Source organism: Alligator mississippiensis, chromosome 8, assembly GCF_030867095.1.
Source record: "Alligator mississippiensis isolate rAllMis1 chromosome 8, rAllMis1, whole genome shotgun sequence".
Taxonomy (NCBI): Eukaryota; Metazoa; Chordata; order Crocodylia; family Alligatoridae; genus Alligator; species Alligator mississippiensis.
The window spans coordinates 48,402,838-48,427,392 of record NC_081831.1 but is presented as its reverse complement, the minus strand read 5'-3'; positions in this window follow the sequence as shown (position 1 = coordinate 48,427,392).

Below are 24,555 nucleotides of genomic sequence, written 5' to 3'. Positions count from 1 at the left end.
AAACAGTATAGTTCAATCCTCAACATAACTAAGATACATCAAGCTATTATTATTTGTTATATAATCGCTCTAAAAATTACTTGAAAGGAGAATTTTATCCATTCTCTACTCCTATTCCCTGATACCTCCCACCAACATTTAGCAGTATTTTAAATTCTGGGGTAAAGCAGCATGATTCTTTCTGCAATAATAGCTAGGCAGGAGATATAGGCCTCTGTTCCCTGCCAAGATTTACTATGCAAGAACCCTGTGATATAGAATGAGTTCTAAAATAAAAGCCAGCTCACATCGTTGTTGTACTTATTACTTGCATATCTTTCTACAGTATACAGATAGCTATATACATTCTCACTTAGCATCTCATCTGCATTCAAATTAGGTGTCTGTACATTAATGTACAGAGCCTGAGAAACAAGCAGGAAGAACTGGAAGTCCTTACACAGGCATAGAACTATAACATGCTTGGAATGAGAGAGACTTTGCATGATTGTTTACTGTTTAGAAAAGACAGGTGTGGAAGAAGAGGAGAAGGAGTTGTACTTTATGTAAAAAAAGCTGTATGATTGCTCCAAGCTCCAGTACAAAACTTGAGATAGGCCTCTTGAAAGTCTCTGGGTTTAGGTCAGAGTGGAAAGCAACAAGGGTGATGTTGTGGTGGGTATCTGCTATAGCCCACCAGACTAGCAACATATGGTGGATAAGGCTTTCTTCAAACAGCTAGCAGAAGTTTCCCAATCACAAGCTCTGGTTCTTGTGGGAGACTTCAATCACTTTGACATCTGCTGGGAGAGGAATATAGCCATGCCCATTCAATCCAGAAAGTTTCTGGAAAGTGGTGGGGACAGCCTCCTGGTGCACATACTAGAGAGACCAACTAGGCCTGTGTTATACTTGACCTGATGCTTTGAAACAGGGAAGAATTCATGGGGAATGTAGTAGTGGATGGCAGCTTGGGCAGCAGTGACAATTAGATGGTTGAGTTCAGGTTCTTGAGAAAAGGAAGGAAGGAGAGCAGCAAAGTGTGGACCTTTGACTTCAGAAAAGAAGACTTTGACTCACTCAGGGAAGGATCCCCTGGGAGGCCAGTTTGAGGGGGAGAGCAGTCCAGGAGAGTTGGTTGTACTTTAAAGAAATCTTACTGAGGGCACAGGGAAAAACCATACCAATGTGCAGGAAGGCTAGCAAGTATGGCAGAACATCAGCTTGGCTTACCAGGGAACTCTTCAGTGAGCTAAAACACCAAAAGCAAGCTTACAAGAAGTGTAAGCTTGGACAAACAACTAGGGAGGAGTATAAGAGTATTGCTTGGGCATGCAGGGATGAAGTCAGGAGGGCAAAAGCACAACTAGAGTTGCAGCTAGCAAGAGACATGAAGGGTTTCTAAAAGCATGTCAGCAACAAGAAAAGTACAGGTGAGGGACTATTTAGAAAAGCTGGATGTGTACAAGTCTGTGGGGTTGGATGGGATGCACCCAAGGGTGCTGAAGTAGTTGGTCAATGTGATTGCAGAGTCTCTGACCATCATCTTTGAAAACCTGCGACAATCAGCAGAGGTCCTTGATGATTGAAAAAGAGCAAATATAGTGTTTATCTTTAAGAAAGGAAAGAAGAAGGGTTTAGAGAACTACAGACCAGTCAGCCTCACCTCAGTTCCTAGATAAATCATGGAGCAGGTCCTTAAGGAAACCATTTCTAAGCACTTGGAGTAAAATAAGTTGGTGAGGAACAGTGGCAAGGGCAATTCATGCCTGACCAACATGACTGTCTTCTACAAAGAGATGACTGGCTTTGTGAATGCATGAAAACTAGTGGATGTGAATACCTTGACTTTAGCAAGGTTTTTGATATGTTCTCCTAAAATACCCTCACAAGCAAATGAAGGAATTACTGGTTGGATGAATGGACTGGTAGGATTAGTGGACAGAAAACTGGATGGATAATAGGTTTAGAGGGAAGTAGTCTATTGGCTTGATATTTAGTTGACAGCTGGTCTCAAGTGGAGTGCCCCAGGGGTCAGTCCTATGGTCAGTTTTGTTCAATATCCTCATCAATTATCTGGAAGATGGGATGGAGTGCACCCCCAGGAAAGTTGCAGATGACATCAAGCTGTGGGGAGTAGTGGATAAGCTGCAGAGTAGGGCTAGAATTCAGAGAGACCTCTACAAATTGGAGGATTGGACCAAATGAAGTCTCATGAAGTTCAATAAGGACAAATACAAAGTCCCACACATAGGGAGGATCAAGCCCATGTACTAGTACAGGCTGGGGACCTACAGGCTAAGCAGCAGCTCTTCAGAGAAGGATTTGGGCATTACAGAGGACAGTAATGCAACTATGAGCTAACACTGTGCCCTTGTTGTGAAGATGCCTAACAGTATATTGAGCTGTTTACTGCATTACTAGGAGCTGTTAGACCTCGACTCCATGCAGCACCCAAGAACTAGGGAGACAATGGACCAATGCCATTATGCATCACCTGCACACATTGCTCGTCAACAGCTTTATTCAAAATGGAGACAGCTTCGGGTGAGCTCCAACAAGCCGGGGAGCAGCCACAGACATTATGTTTTTTCCATATTTATGCACCTTGGTTTATGAGCATTAACATTTACCCCACCTTTGTCCCTCCTTTGTTCCACCCTTAGTCCTTCCCATTTTAAGCTCCACCTCTGTTTACTGTTTGTTTCATTAGCATGGAATTGCCTACGCATTTCAGTTTTTTACATGTCTTTTTGCTACGAGTGCACGTCTAAGACCCTGACCCTACTTTTTTCAATCAGTGGGAGGACTTTGACCAAAACGTGGAAGCTTCTGGAGGCCTCTTCACTAATCACCATTTACCTTTTTGCATATGTTTATTTTGGATTCTGTTACCAATTATGTGTTGTCTTTCACATTCCAGTTGGTTTTTAAGTCCCAAGTTGTACCATTTCCACATTCCTAAGACTTCACCTCATAAACAGCACACAGACTCTGTTTTTTTCAGAAAAAATGGTTCACACAGTTAAGATGGTTACTTAGCATAAGCAAATGGCTGGCTTAGCATAAGCATCAATAAGCAAAATCTGATTCATTTCTTAACGATAGCCGGTGGTTTGCATCCTGTTTCTTTTACACAATGAGCTATATATCTTACAACAATACTATATGGTTAGAAAAAATACTTGCCTAAGCATCTTGCTATATTACACTTAACATATCATTCTGCCTTGTGGTAGGCAGTTTGCTAGGCTATAGGTTATGGCCTTTTATTCAGCTGCAAATCCAATGCTTCTTAAGATTGAAATACAGTCACCTTAACAGAAGCATTGCCAGCTGATCGAGGGAAATGATTATTCCCCTCTATTCAACACTGGTGAGGCCACTGTGACAGGTCATCACTCCTGGCCACCCTCAACGTGGCCCGCACACCTGTCTCTGGGGCAACCACCCACCTCCTTGCCTGCCACATCTTGATCTTAATTAATTAGCGGGAGGCTGCCCTTATACTGCTCCCTCTGCTAGGGGGCGCTATCTGCGGCTCCGTTTCCTCCCCTACACCACAGTCCACACCTCGCCAATGTAATCACCGTTGTCTCAATTCTCTCGCTATTCAGCCCCTTACTGTTCTCCCTGGGCCTTCCTTCCTTTGCTGCCCCCTCCTGGGGCTTTCTGGTGCCCAACTTGGGCATCCCAACAATACTGCCCCCTTCCTGGGGCTCTCTGCGCCCACACTTGGGCTTCTCAATAAGATGGCCCCCTTTCTGGGCTCGCCGTGCCCAACTTGGGCCTCTCAATAAGATGGCCCTCTTTCTGGGGCTCATCGTGCCCAACTTGGGCCTCTCAATAAGATGTTCCCCTCTCTGGGGTTTGCCGTGCCTGCACTGGGCCTCTCAATAAGATGGCCCCCTCTCTGGGGCTCACCGTGCCCAACTTGGGCTTCTCAGTCATGCGACCCTCCTTCCTGGGGCCTTCCGCAGTGCTGCCCCCTTCCCTGGGGCCTTCTGCAGTGCTGCCCCCTTCCCTGGGCTTGCTACGCCCATACTTGGGCTCTTCAAACACCCCTTTCTGGGGCTGGGGTCTAAGCACACCGTAAACTGAGCCCTTACTGGCACCAGGATCCCCACGCTACTGTGGGTCTCCTATGAGGCCTCCTCCAACCCCTTATAGCCTCACCCAAACCACCGGTCTTAACAAACAGCAAACACAAACTTGAGCCTCCTGGCTATAACTCAAACATAAGCCGCCTGGCTACAACAACATTGCTCAACTCCAGTCAAGCGGTACCTGCTGTTAGGCTTCTACCTGCACCATTACTCCAGGAGCTTCTGGCTGCTGGCAGGGAACTCCCTCTGGTCTCAGCTCCTGGGCTTTATAAGAGCCAGGCCCGGCCCCTTCCGGTCAGCTGGCCTTCATTGGTTGCCCCGGCAACCCACAGCTGTGCTCCTTAGTCACTGCTAGGGCTCCTTCCCTAGCAGCTTTTCTCCTCTTCAGTCACAGGGCACCTCAGTGCTCTGTGACAGCCACATATGAGTACTGTGTCCAGTTTTGGGCTCCCCACTATAGAAAGGATGTAGACAAATTGTAGAGAGTCCATAAAAGGGCAATGAAAATGGTTAGGGGGCAAAGGCACATGACTTATGAGGAGAGGCTGAGGGAACTGGACTTATTTAGTCTGGAGAAGTTAAGTCTGGGAGGGGATTTAATAACAGCCCTCAATTAGCTGAAGGGTGGTTCTAAAGAGGATGGAGCTAGGCTGTTTTCAGTGGTGTCAGATGATAGAAAAAGTAGCAATCATCTCAACCTGTAGCAAGGGAAGTTTAGGTTAGCTATTAAGAAGAATTTCTCACTAGAAGGATAGTAAAGTACTGGAACAGGTTACCCAAAGAGGTGGTGGAATTTCCACCCTTGAAGGTTTTTGAGACCTGAGTAGACAAAGCGTTGGCTGGGATGATCTAGTTGAGGACAGTCCTGCTTTGAGCAGGGGGTTGAACTACATGACCTCTTGAGGTCACTTCCAACTCTAACTTTCTATGACTCTATGGTTTGATTATTTATATTTTTAATCAGAAGTAGCAGGGGAAGAACAGTCTTTAGCTTACTGTTTTGGATATCAATTGATTCTAGCCTTTTCCAGCTACAAAAAAAAGAAGGTGATCCTTCAAAGTGCTAAGCAGAAGCAACTTCCATCAAGGTCAAATGGGAATTAAGGAAGTCTGGCACCTATCAGGACCAAGTTATAAAATAAATGAAAAACTGACTGCCTAACAGGTTTAGAGAACCCGGATTGGTAGTATTGAAGAACCATTAGACCAGTGGTTTAAAAATGCAAATCACGAAGCAGGAAATAACAAAATTTTTAACTGTGTTTAGTCTCTGACTGTGTTATCTTAAATAAGTTACTTTAGTTATTTACCTTCCCACTCAAGGTACCTTCCCATCCTACCTTGATATGGATACAACGGATGCCCTGTCCCATAGGACTGCTTGAAGACTAAATTAATTCAGGTGATATTGTACTCTGAATACATGAAGTGCCATTTTAGTACAATTTATTATACTATATATTTTCATAAGGCTTTGAGTTCTGAGATCACTAGTTCCATGGCAGATTCTCGATCTAGTTTAAGATTCTGGAAAGATTTTCATTTGGTTGACTTTTTTTTTTTAATTGCTGATATTACTAGATTTTATTCCTGCATAGTAGAACTGGGTGCAGATGCATTACATTACAGATCAGAGTCAAAGGGAAATTAGCGCAGGCAATTTCACTCAATTCCCTTTACTCCAAAGAAGCAAGTTACACAGCTGGCTGAAGATAAGAGAAAACTTTGACTGACAATGGCAAAACTTTAAACCTTGTAATGGCAAGGTTCTAGTTTGTCTCAAATCACCAATATTTTTAACAGTATTTTAACATTATTCCCCAATTGTTTGGGTTTTTTTAATAATGTCTAATAGTTATTTATTTCTATATGATAAATCTAGATCTCCAAGATTGGGGTTAAGCAGACACTGTCCTTAACTGAGTGGGGAAAAAAAAGATTTTGGCACTAGAATATTCTACGACATTAATTTGATTTTGATTTGGACTCCCCTTGAAATACATGGGTCTGGCAGAATTTGGTTCAAGTCATTCTAGGCTGTCCAACTTTGATAAATATTTGCATAATATGATGTAAACACTGGATTTTATTTTTGCAATGATGCATCTGAATGGACACGTTATTAGCAATGGCTATAGAGAATGCGGATAACAGCTAGAGGGAATGCAATAGTTCAGAAGAAACTGTTCCTTTTCAGGTTAAATGCTATGGCGTGGTCTAAATTTCTTGCTGCTTGGAACAATTTTATTTACTAATTTTTTTTTAAGAAGGGGAAGGGGGAGGGGAAAGGTTGCCTTTTCTTTGAGACTGTCACCTAGTCCTTTCCTGTACAAAAAAAAAACTGAAAACAAACAAACAAACAAAAACCAAACCAAAAATCAAAGGGATTTTTCTTCAGCTTATTAACGTAATGCTTATAGAAGGTCAAGAGCTGATAATAGTGGGGCATTAGGAAACTTTAAATTGCCAAATTACTTACTGTGCTTTTTCAAAGTTTCCATTTTCTAGGGATAAACCCAATAGACATCTTTTAAAATACAGTACCCGCTTGGTTTATAAAAAAAAATCCAAAATGTCTGAGGATCAGCAGAAAACAACCTAAAAATAAAAATGAGGATTGCTTGTTCAACAGCAGAACTAATTAACAGATATTAAGTGCCTGTGGGTGGTTCTCCTTGGCATTCAATACTTTCTCAATATTTGATTTAAATACTTCAGGCAAGTCTGTCACATCCCTCAACAAATCAGTCCCAATGCTACAGTGAAATATCAGATCTGTCTTCTCGCATGTCTTACCAAGAAAATGTATTTTAATAATGCTAGATATAAAAACGAGATAATAAATATCCAGACTCAACCAAGGTTAATGGCAAGTAATGTGCCATGTTACATAAGTGTGTAGTAGCTAGTAATAAGGGCACATCAAATAGTATCTTCAATTATTGTTTCAGTGATGTTTGAACAACATTTAGAGAGATGTGTATGGAGTTTCCAATAATGAAACATAATAAACAAAATATTGAAATCTGACTTGATCTGGAGAAAATTATATCTACCACAAGGAGGTGAGGGTGGGGAGTGTCAGGGGAAAGAAGCAAAACTGTAAGATGTCTGTAATGTCAGAGGAACCTTGAGAAGTACACTGAAGGCTTTGTAGATTGGACTGAAATATAACATTATTTTGGCCATTCTCGGTGCAGAAAATTGCCCTTGAATTGCATCTACACATATTTGTATCTCTGAGGGTACATCTATGAGATGTTTCAGGTGGACATACCTAATTAGTTACTCAGTAAAATGTTAGTTTGTACACATACAGTGCCATTAGGACTGAGTAAACTAACTAACTTTGCCATAGGATAGTACTGCCAGACACAAGCAGTATCCTATGGTGGAGTTATACTCTGCAATAATGCATTTGTAGAAGCTGACGGGGCTGGCTGGGGCACAAGGGTGATTCAGTGAGGGGGCTGTTGCTGGCTATCCTTGCACTGAAGCACCCTTGTGCCCCAGTCAGCCCCTCCACAAAAAGTTGATCTGGGTCAGACCATCCAGCTGGGGCTGCTTCCACCCTGGCTCAATAAGCTGCAGTCCCAGTTGCACATGTAAACACTATACCTGGGAGCAATAAACTCCAGCACAAAATGTACCTGAGTTTATTCAGGCATGTTAACTGTATATGTAGACATGCCCTGAAATCACTTAATCATTCTTTCCACACTGCTTGCTCTGTGCTTGTTCAAATTATCCACAGAATATTTTTCGCAGCTATACCCTTGTGTAAAGCTTCTCTAATCAACTTTATACCCTGGGATTCCCACCATCCTTCCAACTCCTCATGAGTGCAGATGTTTGTTTCCTTTCTGTTTTCCTCTGGCACATGGCAGGTTACCCCAGGTGGAGTGGGGAGGGGAGGCTGAGGCCACCAACTCTGCTGGTCCCAGTAGCCTTACCTGAGTTCCTGGAGGCCTCAGGAATCTGTAGCCACAGCGCTCCTGCAAACCCCATGTGAAAGGGGAAGAGACAGCCCACCCCAATTCTCCCCATCACTCACCACAGGAGAGCAAATGAGTGGCACCTATGGCCGACACTGGGTCAGCATTCTCAAGCACACCATTTTTGGAGCAACCTGAGCCTGTGAATCAGTGGGAAGAGAAGACAGGGGCTGAGAGAGGAACAGGCCCATGAAAAGAGAGCTGAGAGAACAGCTGGGGGGGACGCAGAGGAGATGGAGGCAGGCAGCAGGGGAATGCTGTGGGACACTACTGGGCAGAGTGAGTCACATGCCAAAGGAGCAGCATGCTGATGTGAAACTCCAGGAGTAGGATGAGGAAAAGCTGCCAAGTGCGGTAAAGAAGAAGCAGCTGCATGCTCTGGAAAAAACCCAGGAGGAGGTCCAGGGACCACTGCTGAGCACAGTAAAGAAGAGGCACACTGCACGAGGCAAGGGTGAGTGGTGTATGTGCAGCGGAGGTGACACACCAGCAGAGAGTGCCTGAGGAGGGGCAGAAGCTTGGGACTGAGCCAGGTGGTGGAGTGATCAGTGGCATGGGGCTGTGGGGCTACAGCAGCAAGATGGAGAGCTGAGTGAATTCACCAAGGCAAGTGGCTGGAGCGATGGTGGAAGCAACCTGGACAGACCAAGCCTCAGGTCAGATGGGGCCGAGGTTGAAAGGGGCGGGGACCCAAAGCAGGGCCCCAACAAAAGCTGGGAGAGGCATGGTCAGGACCCACTGAGCCTGCAAGGCACAGCTTTAAAGGCAGAGGCATGAGGCACCCATTCAGGGGCCTGTGGACCTGAAAGGCAAGACCCCAGGGCCCACCAGCAGATGCTGATTGATTTTTGTTAACATTTATTTCTGAGTTTTCCTATTACCTCGAGACCAAGGTGAGTTCAGCTGCAGAGGCCACAGTTCGCAGACAAAGGATGGCCTACTAGAAGTCAATGGCCAGGAGGTCTCTGCCCCACAGCAGAGGACTTTCCACATGAGAAGATATCATCTAGAGAGTGAGACCTAAGAGTACTGATAGATATCAATAGTCTTGGCCATTGGATGTGGTAGGGGTGCGGCAAAGGGAAGGTTGGAGCCCCACATAGAAACCAAGACATGGGATCCTACAAGCCACCTGCCAGGAACTGTATCCCAAGAAGAACATCAAGTCATGGTGAGTGAGCAGGAACAGCAACCAGAGCACTCAGGTGGTGCTAAATTGGGGTTTCACCCTGATGTCACTGGGGGCAGGGCATTGTTCAAGTGGAGAACAGGCCCTACAACACCTACCAGTGACACCCCAGGTCAACCGCCTCCCCATTCCTGCACTGGAAGGCAGCAGCATGGGGAACGCCTGTATCTGTGGGGTGTGGCACTGCAGATGGGTCTGCACTGCCATATACTGCACATCCATGCTCATCTGGGCATGCCCATGGTGTCCATGGAATACTTTAGAAAAGTAGGTTCTGAGACATGGGGGTCAACCTGACCAGTGGGGTAAAGAACTGACACTCATCCTCTTCTGACATCTCATAGTTCTATATCATGTAAATTACATTTTCAACCCCTTGTCAGCACTTACAGGACACAATACTGAAGGTTGCAATTCTGACTGTGGGGAACTATTAAGAGGCTCCTAACACAAACTATTTGGAGCCAATTGCTATGATGTGGGCAAAGTCAAGTTACACAATGATTTTCCATTAATGCCTCAAACACTGAATGAAGCAAACTTCTGCTGCAGCACTTAGCTCTGACTGATTGCTAAATGATATAGCACTAGGAATAAAATAAAAACAAATTCTTCAGTGGAAGAATAGAGCACTTTAAAGGTCTACCAGAATTTTATTCTCCAGATAATAAGGCGCTCACAACACAGTATAGGAAAAAAACTAAAAATACATAACAATTACGCAATACATACTCCTAAGAAAGATATGAAGCTGGAAGAGAATCCAAACAGACTCATTGTTATGGGAATCGTATGGCAAATAGAAGTATCAGAGTATGTTTTGGCTACTGCAGGAAACAAAAAACAAACCAAACCAAATGAGGAACCCTTCACATGCATATAGGCAAACAAATACTAAAACCAAATATAAGAACAATAAATACTTACAGAATGTTTCTCTACATAGATAATGGTGGAGACAGTGGATAACAAATACTTTTTTATAATTAATGCATCAGCAGGTTTTGGGGGTGGGGAAGAGGAATCAGCAGGGAGTGGAAGGTGGTGGGAAGGGAATCAAAACATAGGTTTCTGGACATTCAATAGCTCAATGGTACACAGTTTCTCAGCATTTCCTCTAATGCCTTCTTTATGTTTTGTACCCAAGGTTTTTCATAGGAAGATGCAACAAATTTTATATGGAATAAGAGAGAACTAAGGTTTATATAGATGCTACCTTGATATGGGCAAAAAAATGTAGAAAAGCATAATCAGACGCTCCAAACAGATCACATTAAGATTGGTGAGATAACAAGAAAAGGTCCTTTAAAAAGTTCCCTACATAGTGCAGCAACATATTGTGTCTAATTTAGCTACTTAACCTAGAATTCCTATGCAAAGATGCCCAATGGATATGGAATAAAATTATTAAATAGTTCAAGAAATGGAAGGAGTAAATTAAAATAGTCCTAGTTATGAGGCACTGTGACAATAAACAGAAAACTAATATAAAAGAATCTTAGGAGAGTAGGCTAGAAGTAACCTCACAAGATCATCTAGTATATTCTCCTGTATGAGACAGGATCATTCTTGACTAAATCATCCCAGTTAAGTATGTATCCAACTTACCCTTGAAAATTTCCAGGGTTGGAGATTCCGCAACTTCTCCATGTAGCCTGTTCCAATGCTTGACCACCCTGCAGAAAGTTCCTCCTATTCTCCAATCTAAATATCCTCTGCTGCAGCTTGAGGCCATTGCTCCAGGTCTGCCACCAAAAAAAAGCTCATCTCCATCCTCTCTATAACAACCATTTAGGTATTTGAAGACTTATCAAAGGCCCTCTTCAGTCCTTTCTTCTCCAAACTAAATAAAACTAGCTCTTTCAGTCTTTCCTCATAAGTCATGCTACACAGGTTTCTAATCATTTTTGTTGTTCTTTGCTGGAATTTTTCCCATCTATACACACCATTCTTGAAGAGTGGGTTCCAAAACTGCACATGATATTCCTAGTGAGGATGAATGGGGTGGAAGAATCAGTTCCCTGAAGTTTCAAGTTACACTTGTGTTGATATCAAACAGTATCCCCCCCCCCCCCCCCACACACACACACACTTTTGTGGTAACCAAAGCACACTGCTGCCTTATATTCGGTTTATGGTCTATTGTATGGTCATTGTGTCAGAATGTCAACAGACACTTCAGAATAAGGTATTAGAACAGTTCTCTTAAAACAATATGGGCCCATTAAACTTTATCCTGTACAAACAGAGCCTTTCTTATCCCCCAGAAATCATAAAAAAACTAAAAGACCAGTAATTCATTCATCATAAACACTAACAAAACTGAATGCTAATATAGTCAAAATAGAACTGGCAGTTTTGGGCTTATTCCAAACATGAAAAAGGGTCATGTCTTTATTTTTGGGTGCCCAGAGAACACTTCCCAAATGATTCATATGATTTGTAAATTGTATTTAGACTTGCAAGAAATTTGTTTTAAGCAGGCTTATTCTCAAGAGCATTTGGCAATGGTGCAGTTGAGCAAAGACAAGAACTTGCATTGTGTACATCTCAGCTGGCATATATAACACTTGGAATAGAATTCTATATGAATCCAAGAGTTTCATACAGCCATGAAAGTCTTATTATGCTTCAATACCTCTGTTCATTTGGAAAGGTCTCTTTAGTTCGATATGGATTATTTGTACCATAGAGATCTCAAATTAGCTAAAAACTGGGAGTATTAACAAACCTAAGAGCCAAATCACTTTTCATAGATTTTTTTTTTCTGTTTCTGTTCCTGCTGCTGCAGGAAACAGCAGCAGCAGGAAGTGGTGGGTTTTTAAACCCACCACTTCAATTTAGGGCAAAGTAAACCCCTGTGTCATGCACACACCCTGCACTTACCTGCCTCTCTGTCAGTGGGAAGGCGAGGGTGAGATGCCAGTGGGCGAGCTGCCTGGGCTGTGGGGGAGGCTAGTGCTTCCCTCCACAGCAGCAGCAACCCCAACCAGGTGGCACCTGCCTGCAGGCACCAGGCTCAGGTGGTCCTGTGGGGCACTGAAGCCATGGAGGGAAGCATGGGGCCCCTGTACAGCTCAAGCAGGCTCCAGGAGGGTGGGGTGGGGAGAACTCCATCAGGCTCACTGCTTTTCCTGGGCAGAGCCTGCCTTCCTGGGCTGCTGCCAGGCTGCCTGCAGGGCTTCCTGCAGAGCTGTGGAGCTGCTCAGAGCCACAGAGCTGCACAGAGCCCGGAGCTGCACAGAACCAGAGCCTCAAAGGAGTTTTAGTTTGCTGTGCTCCAAGTCATTTAAGGCACATTATACCACAGAATTTCCTACAGTGACTGGAATTAATGTGCAATATGCTGCCAAGGCGTGCAAACACCAACACCATTAAAGCAGTGCAAAAGCATTTAGCCCACTTTAAAGTGTCGTGCACACATGCCTCTTGTTTCTTCTACACATGGCCCATGGTGCCAAGATCTTCAGTATGGAACTAAGGGCTCTGTAGTGGCTGGGAAAGGGAGGGAGAATACGTAGGAAACAGTAGCCACATCTACATGAGACACTTACTGTGCAGTAGCCTGTGACTACTGTGCAGTCAGCATCATGAAAAATCTGTTCAGTGATGCTACTGCACAGTAACTCCAGTTACTGTAAACTAGTACTAAATGACTGCTCAGTAACAAGTGTGTAATCAGTGTCTCATATAGATATAGCCAGTATGGACAGGATGGTGATAAGGAGTCAGCAAATGTGGCTGATGGTTATAGGACTCAATACTTTAGGACAAATGTAATTTATAGATATACAGCCCCTGCCCATACCAGTATATGGCAGAGGCAGGGCTTACAAAAAGGGGTTCTTTTTTACTGATTAGAATTTATCTTAGCTTCCCCCACTAGAGAGCACCTCTCTGGACACCCACTTCTCATATACTGTTCTTAGAAATGCTCATTACTGACAAACTTCCCTCTCTCCTGCTTTGGAAGGATGTGGGCTTTCAACTGGTGTGAGTGAATTGGCCAACCCCATGGAGGGTTCCAGACCCAGGAAAATGCTCCCCTATCCTACCAATTTGCTGTTTGGCAGGATGGAGGCCATTCTCCTATGGCAGGAGCCCCCTAGTTCCCACCACAGGAGAACAGCTTCAGCTCCTTGTACTGCTCCTGGCTAAGCCAGGAGGCATTCTGTTCCAGTGGCAAGCAAGCCATCTGCTTGTCTCTTGCCCAACTCCTAGTGAACCAGATGCATGCAGGGGGTAGGGGATAATCCTCCCACAACTTCAAAGCCCCTTGAGTCTGGAGAGTGTTGCCATTGTAGCAAAGCTGCCTGCCACACCCTACACTCCTCCAGGGCTGAGGACCATTTTCCCTAGAGGCAACTCTCAGGGGGCTCTGGGAGGAATCCCACTGAAGGAGAATATCGCTGAGAAAGCTATCAGAGTTCCAATTTTCTCCTTCCCTCCATCTTTCTTTGATGGAGGGAAAGCAGATGACTGTGGATTTGGGGCATCCTGCACACTTAAGAGAAGCAGACAGCTGTTTCATTTGGATTAGGAGGAAGGAGATCTTCCTCATAGGTAACCGATCTAACTTTTTAGGGTAAACTCAGTTTTGTTCTGAAAGAAAGCCTTTGAGTAGCTGTACATTCTTTTTTGTGCCATTCGAAAGGATTTTTTTCCCCAGCATAAACATAATGCCTGTTCATCGCCCGGGTTGACAGATGTTCTGGTACAGAAGTTCCTAACACAATGCACATGGGTATTGTCATATATAGCATCTTTAGTTACTTCTGTCCTACATAAGATACTGATAAAAAAAATCACAGAATCAGAAAATTAGATTTGAAAGGGACCTCAGGATATCATCTAGTCCAACCCACTGCTCAAAGCAGGATTGTTCCCAAATATATTATCCCAGCCAAGGCTTTGTCTACCCAGGTCTTAAAAACCTCCAAGGATGGAGACTTCATAGCCTCTCTGGGTAACCTATTCCAGTACTTTACTAAACTACTCATGATTTTTTTTTCTTAATCTCTAACCTAAACTTGCCTTGCTGCAGCTTGAGACCATTGCTCTTTGTTCCATTATGTGCCACCACAGAAAACAGTTTAGCGCTATCCTCTTTGGAACCACCCCTCAAGTAGTTGTAGAATGCTATTAAATCCCCTCTTAGTCTTCTCTTCTCCAGACTAAATAATGTGTAGGCAAGTTGTGTGGATATCTTTCAGGTGAGCAGGAGACTGAGGCAGAGAAAGCAGACTACCATGAAAGCAAACTCCCTGGTAGTAGCCTTTAGAAAAGCACTAGGCAAATGTGCAAGACATGTAGTACTATTATTTGACAGGATAACATAACAAAGTATGTGTAAAAGGGTTTTTTAAGCTTTACAAGTTTAAAAACTTCAAAAGTTTTTTTATACAGTTGTATTGTACAACAGCTTATAACACTTACTAGTTAGCCCTGTGCAAAGTGGCTAGTATTCACTTCGGATTCAGATTCAGCCAATTTGGGGGACAGTGATTCAATTTGGTGATTTGAATTACTGTCCCAAATTGATTCAGCCAAATCTGATGTGGAGATTTGGCCACTGCTGAATCGGCTAAATCTCTGAATCCAAAAGCCCCCATCCCCTGGCTGCTCTCGCAGCCCTGTCAATGGTTGCCCTGCCCAGGCCCAGCACCCCAGCTCTTTAAAGAAAAAAAAAATCCCCAGTCATTGGCTGCTGCTAGGTGATCCCCACTACACCCTACTGTCCCATGCTGTGTGGAGAGGGGGGGGGGGCTCTGCCACGAGCCCCCAGAAGCCCTGATGGCCACTGCACCAGCTGGGGAGTGTGGGGCTTTTAAATGTTAAAGAGCTGGGATGCTGGGGCTGGGTGGGGCAGCTATTGACAGGGCTGGGAAAGTGGGCAGGGGATGGGGGCTCATGGCAGAACCTCCCATTCAGCGCAGGGGAGTGGGGGGCAATGGGGCTCACCCCCCCACACACCTGGCAGGAGCCGGTGAGAGTGGGGCTTTCTTTTTTTTAAGAACTGGGATGCTGGGGCCAGGTGGGGCAGCAAGCAGGAGTCAGGGGCACTCGGGGGGGGTGGAGGAGCAGGCATGGGATGGGGCCTGGCAAGGGTCCCCCCATGGTCCCCTCCCTGCTCCTCCAGCACTCCCCCAGCACCCCCTACTTACCAGCATGAAGTCTGGGTCCAGCTCCCTGCAGCAGCAAGCAGAGACTGTCCAAATTGCCAAATCTCTGAATCTCCTTTGAATCTTTTTCCAAATTGATTTAGAAGCTTTGGATTGATTCAGATGTTTTATTGGTCTCCCAATTCAATTTAGATTCAGAGATTTGGCCGCCGAATTGGGCTTGTATATGCCATTGCTTTTAAAAACTGGCATAGTTCCACTTAACATGGGCAAGTCAGGGAAAAAGTCTTCTTATGCATAGCTGGCAATTCTATGAACTATTTGGAATGCTGCATGTTTATTAAAAAATAAACGTTTATGGTGCCAGAGAAAACCAAAATAAATAAATAAATAAATGTAGATATTTTTGGCAAAGCCTTAATAATGTGAATAAAAGACAGTGTCTGAAATGTAACAAAATCAAATAAATCATAAAGAGATGATATGACAATAACTTATTGTGCAATTCTGATTTTAGATTATAAACTGTGCTTTTATGTGATTGAGACAGCACTTAATTGCTTCCCTATTTCAAGCTGAATTTAGAAGATTCTTCATATTTTTGTGAGAGAACATTCCCAGGATACTTGTAATCTGCAAAGCTATAGTTACTGAGCTTTTTCCCCCTTCACTGAGACAAGAATGAGCTTCATTGAGCTTCTTGTATATTTGAGCTGTTCTTTTTATTCTTTACTTGGTTTAACATGAAAATGCCTGGCAGCACACCTCCCCCCTACTCCTCATTTTGTTGTCAGCAGCATCACTATGACCTTATCAAACAAATTTATGTTGACAATTTTCTCAAATTGTTCTGTGAGCTACAATAACATGCATCTTTAAATTACCTCATGGAATCCAGAAATGTGCAAAGATGATTTTATTAGCTTTCTCTTATTTTTTAAAAGTACATATATAAAAAAACAAACAAACACTTTTTAGTTGAATGGAAGGTATCTTATAGTTTATAAATAATATTGACAGATGCATATTAATGCTTCTACTCAATATATTTTCAAGATTTTTTTTTAGTTTTAAGCTTGAGGTTTATCATCTTTTGATGTTTCTCACTAAATTCCTGCAGCCAGAATCTTATAAGGTTTGAAGCCTGGGGATCTGCTTTTTTATAATACTGCAGTGCAAGAAGAATAGAGCAAAGACCTAGATGACTTTGTGAATAGTCAAACAAAAGTAGAATTAATTACTGGATACATTACAAAGCTGCTGCACACATTCTTCCAAGTTCTGTTTGTAACAATCTTGCATAACAGATAATAGTTTAACGAAAGTTAGAAAAGGGATTTTAACTAATCTGATTTTGCTGCAAATCCAAAGGGAAAGTTTAGATTCAGTGGGTTTATACCTACTCATACTTTCACTGCATGTGAAATACTTCATTTAGAGGGGAAAGCTGAAAGCATTTTGAGAGTAATGCATCCCTGATAAAGAATTATCATTCAGCTAAAAACCATGAAACTATGTAAGGCTCCACTTTTGTCCATGGGACTACTTAAATATGTATGCATATGTGCTAGTCTAATGGAAAGTTTAACTGAGAAAATTACTAAAGAGGTTTAAAGAAATAAACCTAATTACAGTGTCACTACTCATGGGTCCTCCATGAGTGGGGAGCAATCTGCCCAGACATGAAAAACCTAAACTCAAGATAAAATTTTGGGAATTTGGTAATTTTCCAAAGGCACAGATTTCCAACTAGCAGGAAAATCAACTATGCTCTCTTCTTGGTATGTAATCTCTATGACAGATCCTGGAAATAAATGCCCATTAAAATAAGATAGTCTGAAGATTCCAGAGAAGGAGAAGGTCTAAAGTTTTCCTTGTCTAAATTTTTAGCAATTATTCTGTTTCTGAAAAACTTACAACATTTCTGACAGATATCATAATGCAGTCTGCACTTCTAACTGAAGTGGAACCACCATTACTCCAGAAGAGACCTTTGGAAGCTTTTAATGCATAACAAAATCAGAATAGGTGTAGTATCAAATCTTCTGGAAAAAGCTGCTAAGGAAAGCTGAAGTAGATTTTATGTGGGATACTTCTGAGCAATTTTTAAAGATCTTTCAGTTAAATATAAGTCTCCACAAGAAGAGATGATACAGAGAAGACAGGGTCCAAGTGTACAGACTGATCTCTTTCAGGTTAATTATAGCCTATCACATGATATTCTATGGGACTTGTGGAAGACAAAAGGAAATAAAAGAGATGTTCTTCTTCCAAGGAAAACTATGTTAAGGGAATCATTGTATCCATGAATCAATGGTATCATCCAGGTCATAGGAGCTGGCACCTTTCCTTGAAGCTAAGACCTTTCTCATAAAATAGGTTGAAGTAGATTTTTTTGCTGTTTCTCAACTATTTCAGCATGGATCTTTCTTACCTGCTTACTAGAAGCAGGAATTTCTTCCACCTGGTTGTTGAAGATGGGGTGGGTGGGTTACCTTTCCTTAAGATTCAGGGGGATTCAATGAAATTTTCCCACTTGTTTTTTAGGATGTGGGAATAGATGTCCTGTGCTAGAGGGAGATGTGGGAAGAAGCAGTAAATCGCACCCATTTGATGTCATTAATTTTCGTCTTCCACTTCAACACATTGAAGATAAATTCACATATGTGGTGGCAGGATTCAGGTTTCTCTTCAGTCTCTTCAGTTCTCTTAGCATAGCGCTTGCTCATCTGCCACTATGATCAGATCAACCACTTTGGCATGGACCTTGCCCACATGCTAAGCTGAGACCTGAGTTTCCATGCATGGCCTTTCGCTACTTTCCATTTATGAAAAGAACGAGAAGTGTTTTCCTTTAAATCCTGCCCAGATAGCCAAGAGATTGAAGTTAACACAATATAAATTCAAATGATGAAAATAAGAAAGTTAGTTAAGAATCTTGTGAAAATTCAGCTGTGCCAGGTGTGCCACTTGGAGGAAGAAAATGATAGACAACTTATTCTCAACACTGGATAGAGTCATAGATTCATAGATGTTAGGGTAGGAAGAGACCTCAATACATCATTGAGTCCGACCCCCTGCATAGGCAGGAAAGAGTGCTGGGTTTAGATGACCCCAGCTACATGACTATCTAACCTCCTCTTGAAGACCCCCAGGGTAGGGGAGAGCACCACCTAATGTCCAGTCTAAATCTGCTCTTTGCTAGCTTATGGCCATTATTTCTTGTAACCCCCAGGGGCGCAATGGTGAGTAAAACCTTACCAATTCCCTTCTGTACCCCCATGATGAATTTATAGGCAGCCACAAGGTCATCTCTCAAACTTCTCTTGCAGAGGCTGAAGAGGTCCAGGTGCCCTAGTCTCTCCTCATAGGGCTTGGCCTGCAAGCCCTTAACCATACAAGTGGCCCTTCTCTGGACCCTCTCCAGGTTATCCACGTCCCTCCTGAAGTGCGGCACCCAAAATTGCATGCAGTATTCCAACTGCGGTCTGACCAGTGCCCAATAGAGGGGAAGTATCACCTCCTTGGTTCTGTTCGTCATGCATCTGCTGATGCACGATAAAGTGCCATTAGCTTTTCTGATGACTTCATCATACTGCCGACTCATGTTCATCTTGGAGTCCTAGTGGACTCCAAGATCCCTTTCTGCTTCCATTCCTCCAAGCAGGTCATTTCCTAGGTAGTAGGTATGCTGGACATTTTTGCTCCCTAGGTGCAGAGCTTTGCATTTCTCCTTGTTGAATTGCATTGTGTTGTTTTCTGCCCATATGTTCAACCTGTCCAGGTCTGCTTGTAGTTGTTCCCTGCCCTCCGGCGTGTCCACTTCTTCCCACAGTTTTGTGTCATCTGCAAACTTGGACAGCGTACACTTCACTCCCTCGTCTAAGTTGCTGATGAAGACATTGAAGAGTATCAGTCCAAGGACCGAGCCCTGTGGGACTCCACTGCCCACACCCTTCCAGGTCGATACTGACCCATCCACTACGACTCTCTGGGTTGACCGTTTAGCCAATTCACCACCCACCAAACTGTGTAGTCATCCAAGTCACAGCCTCTTAACTTGTTCACCAGTATGGGGTGGGATACCATATCAAAGGCCTTCCTGAAGTCTAAGTAAACAACGTGAACCCCTACTCCTGCGTCCAGGTGTTTTGTTACCTGGTCATAAAAAGAGACTAGATTAGTCAGGCATGATCTACCTGCTATGAACCCATGCTGGTTTCCCCTCAGCATAATGTTTTCTGCCGGGCTCTCGCAAATGTAAGCCTTGATAATTTTTTCAAAGACTTTGCCTAGGATACTAGGCTCTGAACTTAGACCAAAGATTTGGCCTGTTCCAATTGCCCTTCAGATGCTCTCCAGTTGCCCCACTAATGACTCTGATATGATGGGCAATATTTATAATGCTGCTGGTTGTAACTTGATAATTTCTGCATGAATATTTGGAAGTCAACAGCTTACCTACCTTTCTAACTTTAAATTAATTTATTGCATGAAATTAATCTTTCTGAGTACATGAGTGGTTAAAATTAATAGACAAGGTGCCAGATGGATGTGAATAACATTACAGAACTATGGTATTGATTTGTGGAAATAATTCAGAAATACAGGAAAGACATCCAGCAGAAGATGTCAAAATGGCTTAAAGCCAGGAATGGAAACAGACTTTTGAAAGTAGGAAATTCATGGAGATAATGAATCCCCAAATGTTACATGGAACCATTTACTTGATCCTCAAGAGGGTATGACCTGCTGGTAGGTATTTATATTAAATTATCTTAATAAATGCCTGACATAAGCAGGACACATTATCTTTAACAGAAACAAATCAGAAAACTTTTCATATTTTTATTTTTGAGTCACAATCTGAACCCTGATGGACAAAAAACATAGTCCACAGAGACTCTACTGTGTATAGAGCATTCTAAGAGCAGACAGTGTAAGCTAGGGACGGTCCTCAAGGAGAACTATACTTTAGTGACCAGCACTTGTAGGGAAATGATCAGGAAAGCCAAGGTGGTGATTGAGTTTAGGTTAGCCACGGGAGTCAAGGACAATGAGAAGTCCTTCTTTAGGTATGTAGGCAGTAGAATGAAAACAAATGGAAGTGTGGGACTCCTGCTTAACACTTCAGGATGAATGGTAACCAACATTCAGGAAAAAAAAAAATGAACTCCTGAATGCCCACTTTGCTTCAGTATTTCACCAGACCATTGGGAAAGTCAAGTGAGGTAAGGGTCAGAGGGGATGTGGTGGGACTGACAGCTTCCCCACTGTGGCTGCTGAGTGGGTGCAATACTAAATAGAAAAGCTAGACATTTATAAGTCAGCAGGGCTGGATGGACTCCATCCAAGAGTGCAAAAGGAGCTGGCTGAGGTTGTTGTGAAACCTGTAACAAAGCTCTTTCAGAATTTGTGGTGCACAGGGGAGATTCTTGAAGATTGGAAGATGACCAACATTGTGCCTAACTTCAAGAAGAGGAAGAGGGAGGACCCAGGAACCTGTAGACCAATCAGCCTAAACTCTATCCCAGGGAAAATCCTGGAAAAGCTCATTAAAGAATCTATGCATGATAAGTTCATGGAAGGTAAGATTCTAAACAACAGCCAGCATGGCTTTTTGTCACAGGTAGGTCTTGTCTTACCAATCTCATCTCCTTCTACAACCATGTCTCTCACCACATGGACATGGGAGACAAGGTAGACATTATACACCTAGACTTCCAAAAGGCTTTTGATTTAGTATCCCACAATATCCTTGTGGGAAAACTGGAAGATTGAGGGCTCAGATGCTCAATAGTTCAGTGGGTAGTGAACTGGCTACAGGGTAGGACCCAGAGAGTTCTCATGAACGGATTTGTGTCATCAAGGCATGAAGTGGCCAGTGCTGTCCCCCAGGGGTCCATGCCTGGACAACATCTTTTCAACATCTTTATCAATGATTTGGATGGGGGAATGAAAAGCTTGCTGGCCAAGTTCACAGATGACACCAAGTTATGGGGCAGTGTGGTCATGCCAGAAGATAGGTTGCAGATACAGGTGGACCTGGACAGGCTCAAGAGCTGGCAGACTGGATGAAGTTTAATGCTTTCAAGTGTAAGGTGCTCCATCTGGGGGCAAATAACCCTCAACATACATACAGGCTCAGAGGTGACAGCCTGACTTGCACCATGACTGAAAGGGACTTAGGAGTAATGATTGGCCATTGCATGAACATGAGCCGTCTGTGCAGTGTAGTGGCCAACAGAGCAAATAACATGCTGGCATGCATCAACCAATGCATCTTGTGTAAAACTAAGGAAGTGATACTCCTGCTGTACTCAGCACTGGTGAGACTGCATTTGGAGTACAGTGTCCAGTTCTGGGTGCTGCACTTCAATAAGGACATGAAAAAACTTGAGAGGGTCCAGAAAATAGCCACCCATATAATCAGGGACTTGTAAGACAAGCCATACAAGGAAACGCTGAGGGACCAGGGCCTCTTTAGCCTAAAGAAGAGAAGGTTAAGAGGGGACTTGATAGCAGTTTACCACTATATAAGAGTGCATCAGGAGCTTGGTTCATTAGGGAACCCCTGCGGAAGACCAGGACCAATGGATATAAACTCCTGGAAGGCCGGTTCAGGCTTAATATCAGGAAAAAACTCCTTCACAGTCAGGGTGTTCAGACTGTGGAATAAACTCCCTCCAGAGGTGGTGCAGAGGTTTTCAAGAGGAGACTGAACAGTCACCTCGCTATGGTCACTTGACCCCAGTTGTCTTCCAGCCTAGAGCGAGGGTGGCGGAGGGGGGAGGGGCAATGATTTGCAAGGTCCCTTCCAGCACCTAATAATCCAGGAATCTATGAAAAATGTTTTTGTTGGGGATGATTAATTTTGTCCATAAATCAAAGTAGACTGAGGGATTATAATCTTGTGTTAATGACCACATATTCTGTTATAGATAGAGGCTAGGCCAGTGCAGATAGGGAAGTATTCGATTTGGATTCAGATTGGGTCAATTTGGAGGACAGTGATTTGATTCAGTGATTTGAATCACTGTCCCCGTCCAATTTGGCCAAATCAGAATCAGAGATTTGGCACTGGTTCGGCGCTGATTCAGAGATTTGGATCAGCGGGGGAGAGGTAGGCACAGCCAGGCAGCTGCAGGTTCTCCTGCAGGTTCTCCTGCAGCTCCTCTGGTTGTGCCTGCTTCTCCTTGGGTTGGGGGAGCCACAGGAGAAGTCTCAAAGTTTGTTCTGCTTGGCCCCATCCCTTGCCCGGACTCAACCTCTGGGCACTTTAAAAAACAAACAAACAAACCCCACACTCAACAGCTGCAGCAGCAGAGATCAGGGCCTCTGAGGTCTTGTGGCGGAGCCCCCCCTCCGTGCAGTGCGTGTTAGTGGTGGGAAGTGGGGATCACCCCCCCCCCCCAGCACCAATGTGGCAGCTGTCCCATGATGCAGATGCAATGTGGTTCAACTGGGTGCTGCATGCTGCCTGGGAGCTGGGGCAACTCTAGCAGTCAGCCAGAGCTCAGCTCCACTCAGCCCGGGTGGCCCCACCTCCCAGACAGCACGCAGCACCCTGCCAAGCCACATTACACCTGCACCATGGGGCAGCTGCCACGTGGGTGCCTGGTGGCGGGGTTCAATCCCCACTGCCCTCCACTGCACCAGTGGGCTCTGCCATGAGCCCTCAGAGGCCCTGATCCCTGCTGCTACAGCCAGTGAGTGCAGGGCTTTTTTATTTTTTTTAGAGTGCTAGGAAGCTGGGGCCAAACAAAGGATGGGGCTGGGTAAGGCAGCCCTAGGGACTTCTCTAGTGGCTCCCCCCACCCTGAGAGAGGCAGGCACAGGCAGAGAAGTCATGGGAGAACCTGCAGCTCCCAGCTATGCCTGCCTGTCCCCAGTCACTCCAAATCTCAGAATCTCCTTGAATCTTTTCTGAATCAATTCAGAGGCTTCGGATCCTATTCAGACCTTTTAATGGGTCTCCTGATTCAATACAGATTTGGATATTTGGCTGCCAAATAGGGCCAAATCTCCTCTGAATCCAAGCAATGACCAAAGCTTCACACAGCCCTAATAGAGACTGGTTTCTGACCACCTAAACAGGAAAAAGTATAGTGTCTGTACGTGGCCTAAATGTAACAGGTCAAAGTCCTGGTGTAAACTCTAAAGGTTTGTAAGATGTGGTCTCTACCCAAATAAATGAATAAATAAATATTTAGGGAAAACTGAAAAAAAAAATTGCAAACTCTTCATTAGTCTTAATATGCATCTACTTTTAAAGCTGTAGTCAGACCTCAAGTATCAGAAGGGAGGCTCCTGGAAGTGGACTGAGAAGAAGCAAGAAATTACTAGTCTCTCTTCTTACTGACCACCAATTATGTATATCTAGGAGCTTTGGATAACTCAGATTCTGGAACTAACCTGAAAGTACTGGCTTTTTAAGGCCCTCATGTCACGTCACTTTGATTTATCTACTTAAGTCACTACTAGTGTCCATTTAACTTATTTACTTTTCCCACAAACATATGGGAATCAATGCGTTAGCCTGTATTTTTTCACAAAGGCTTGTGCAGCTTTCTTAGAATTGCTAATGTACTTGGAGAACTTCGGATGCAAAGTACATTACTACTATACATACACTGAAGAAAACAGTAAACAGCACAATAAACAGAACCACATATAGATTACGTATTAGACATATAGATTATGTAATATGTGAATGCAACATTTACAACAAACTTAGACTACATGAGTATAGTGCCACCTATGCAAGAGTCTGTCACTGAAAACAGTGGTCTGACTACTCATTCTCCTTTACAAAGCAACAGAAATCTACAGAACAAACACTTACAATTCTGCAGAAGCAAATGGCTTTTGCTATTAAATCTTTCAAAAAGTGAACACGTTACTGATAGCAGGCCATTCCCCTGCAGTAATAGAATATTACAACGTCTGTGATAATGTCAGGTGCTGGATGTGCAGCATTAAGCAACATAGTAGCAAGCAGTAAGGTCTGATGCTGTTCTACTCAGTTTTTGGGCTTAGTCACTTCATAAACTACAAATCCAGTTTAACAACTGAGTAGGGCAATCAATCATTCAGAAACAAGATTCAGAGCATTTCTGGTGAGCACGCAGAAGGCAATTAGATACCACTATCTGTGAAATAAT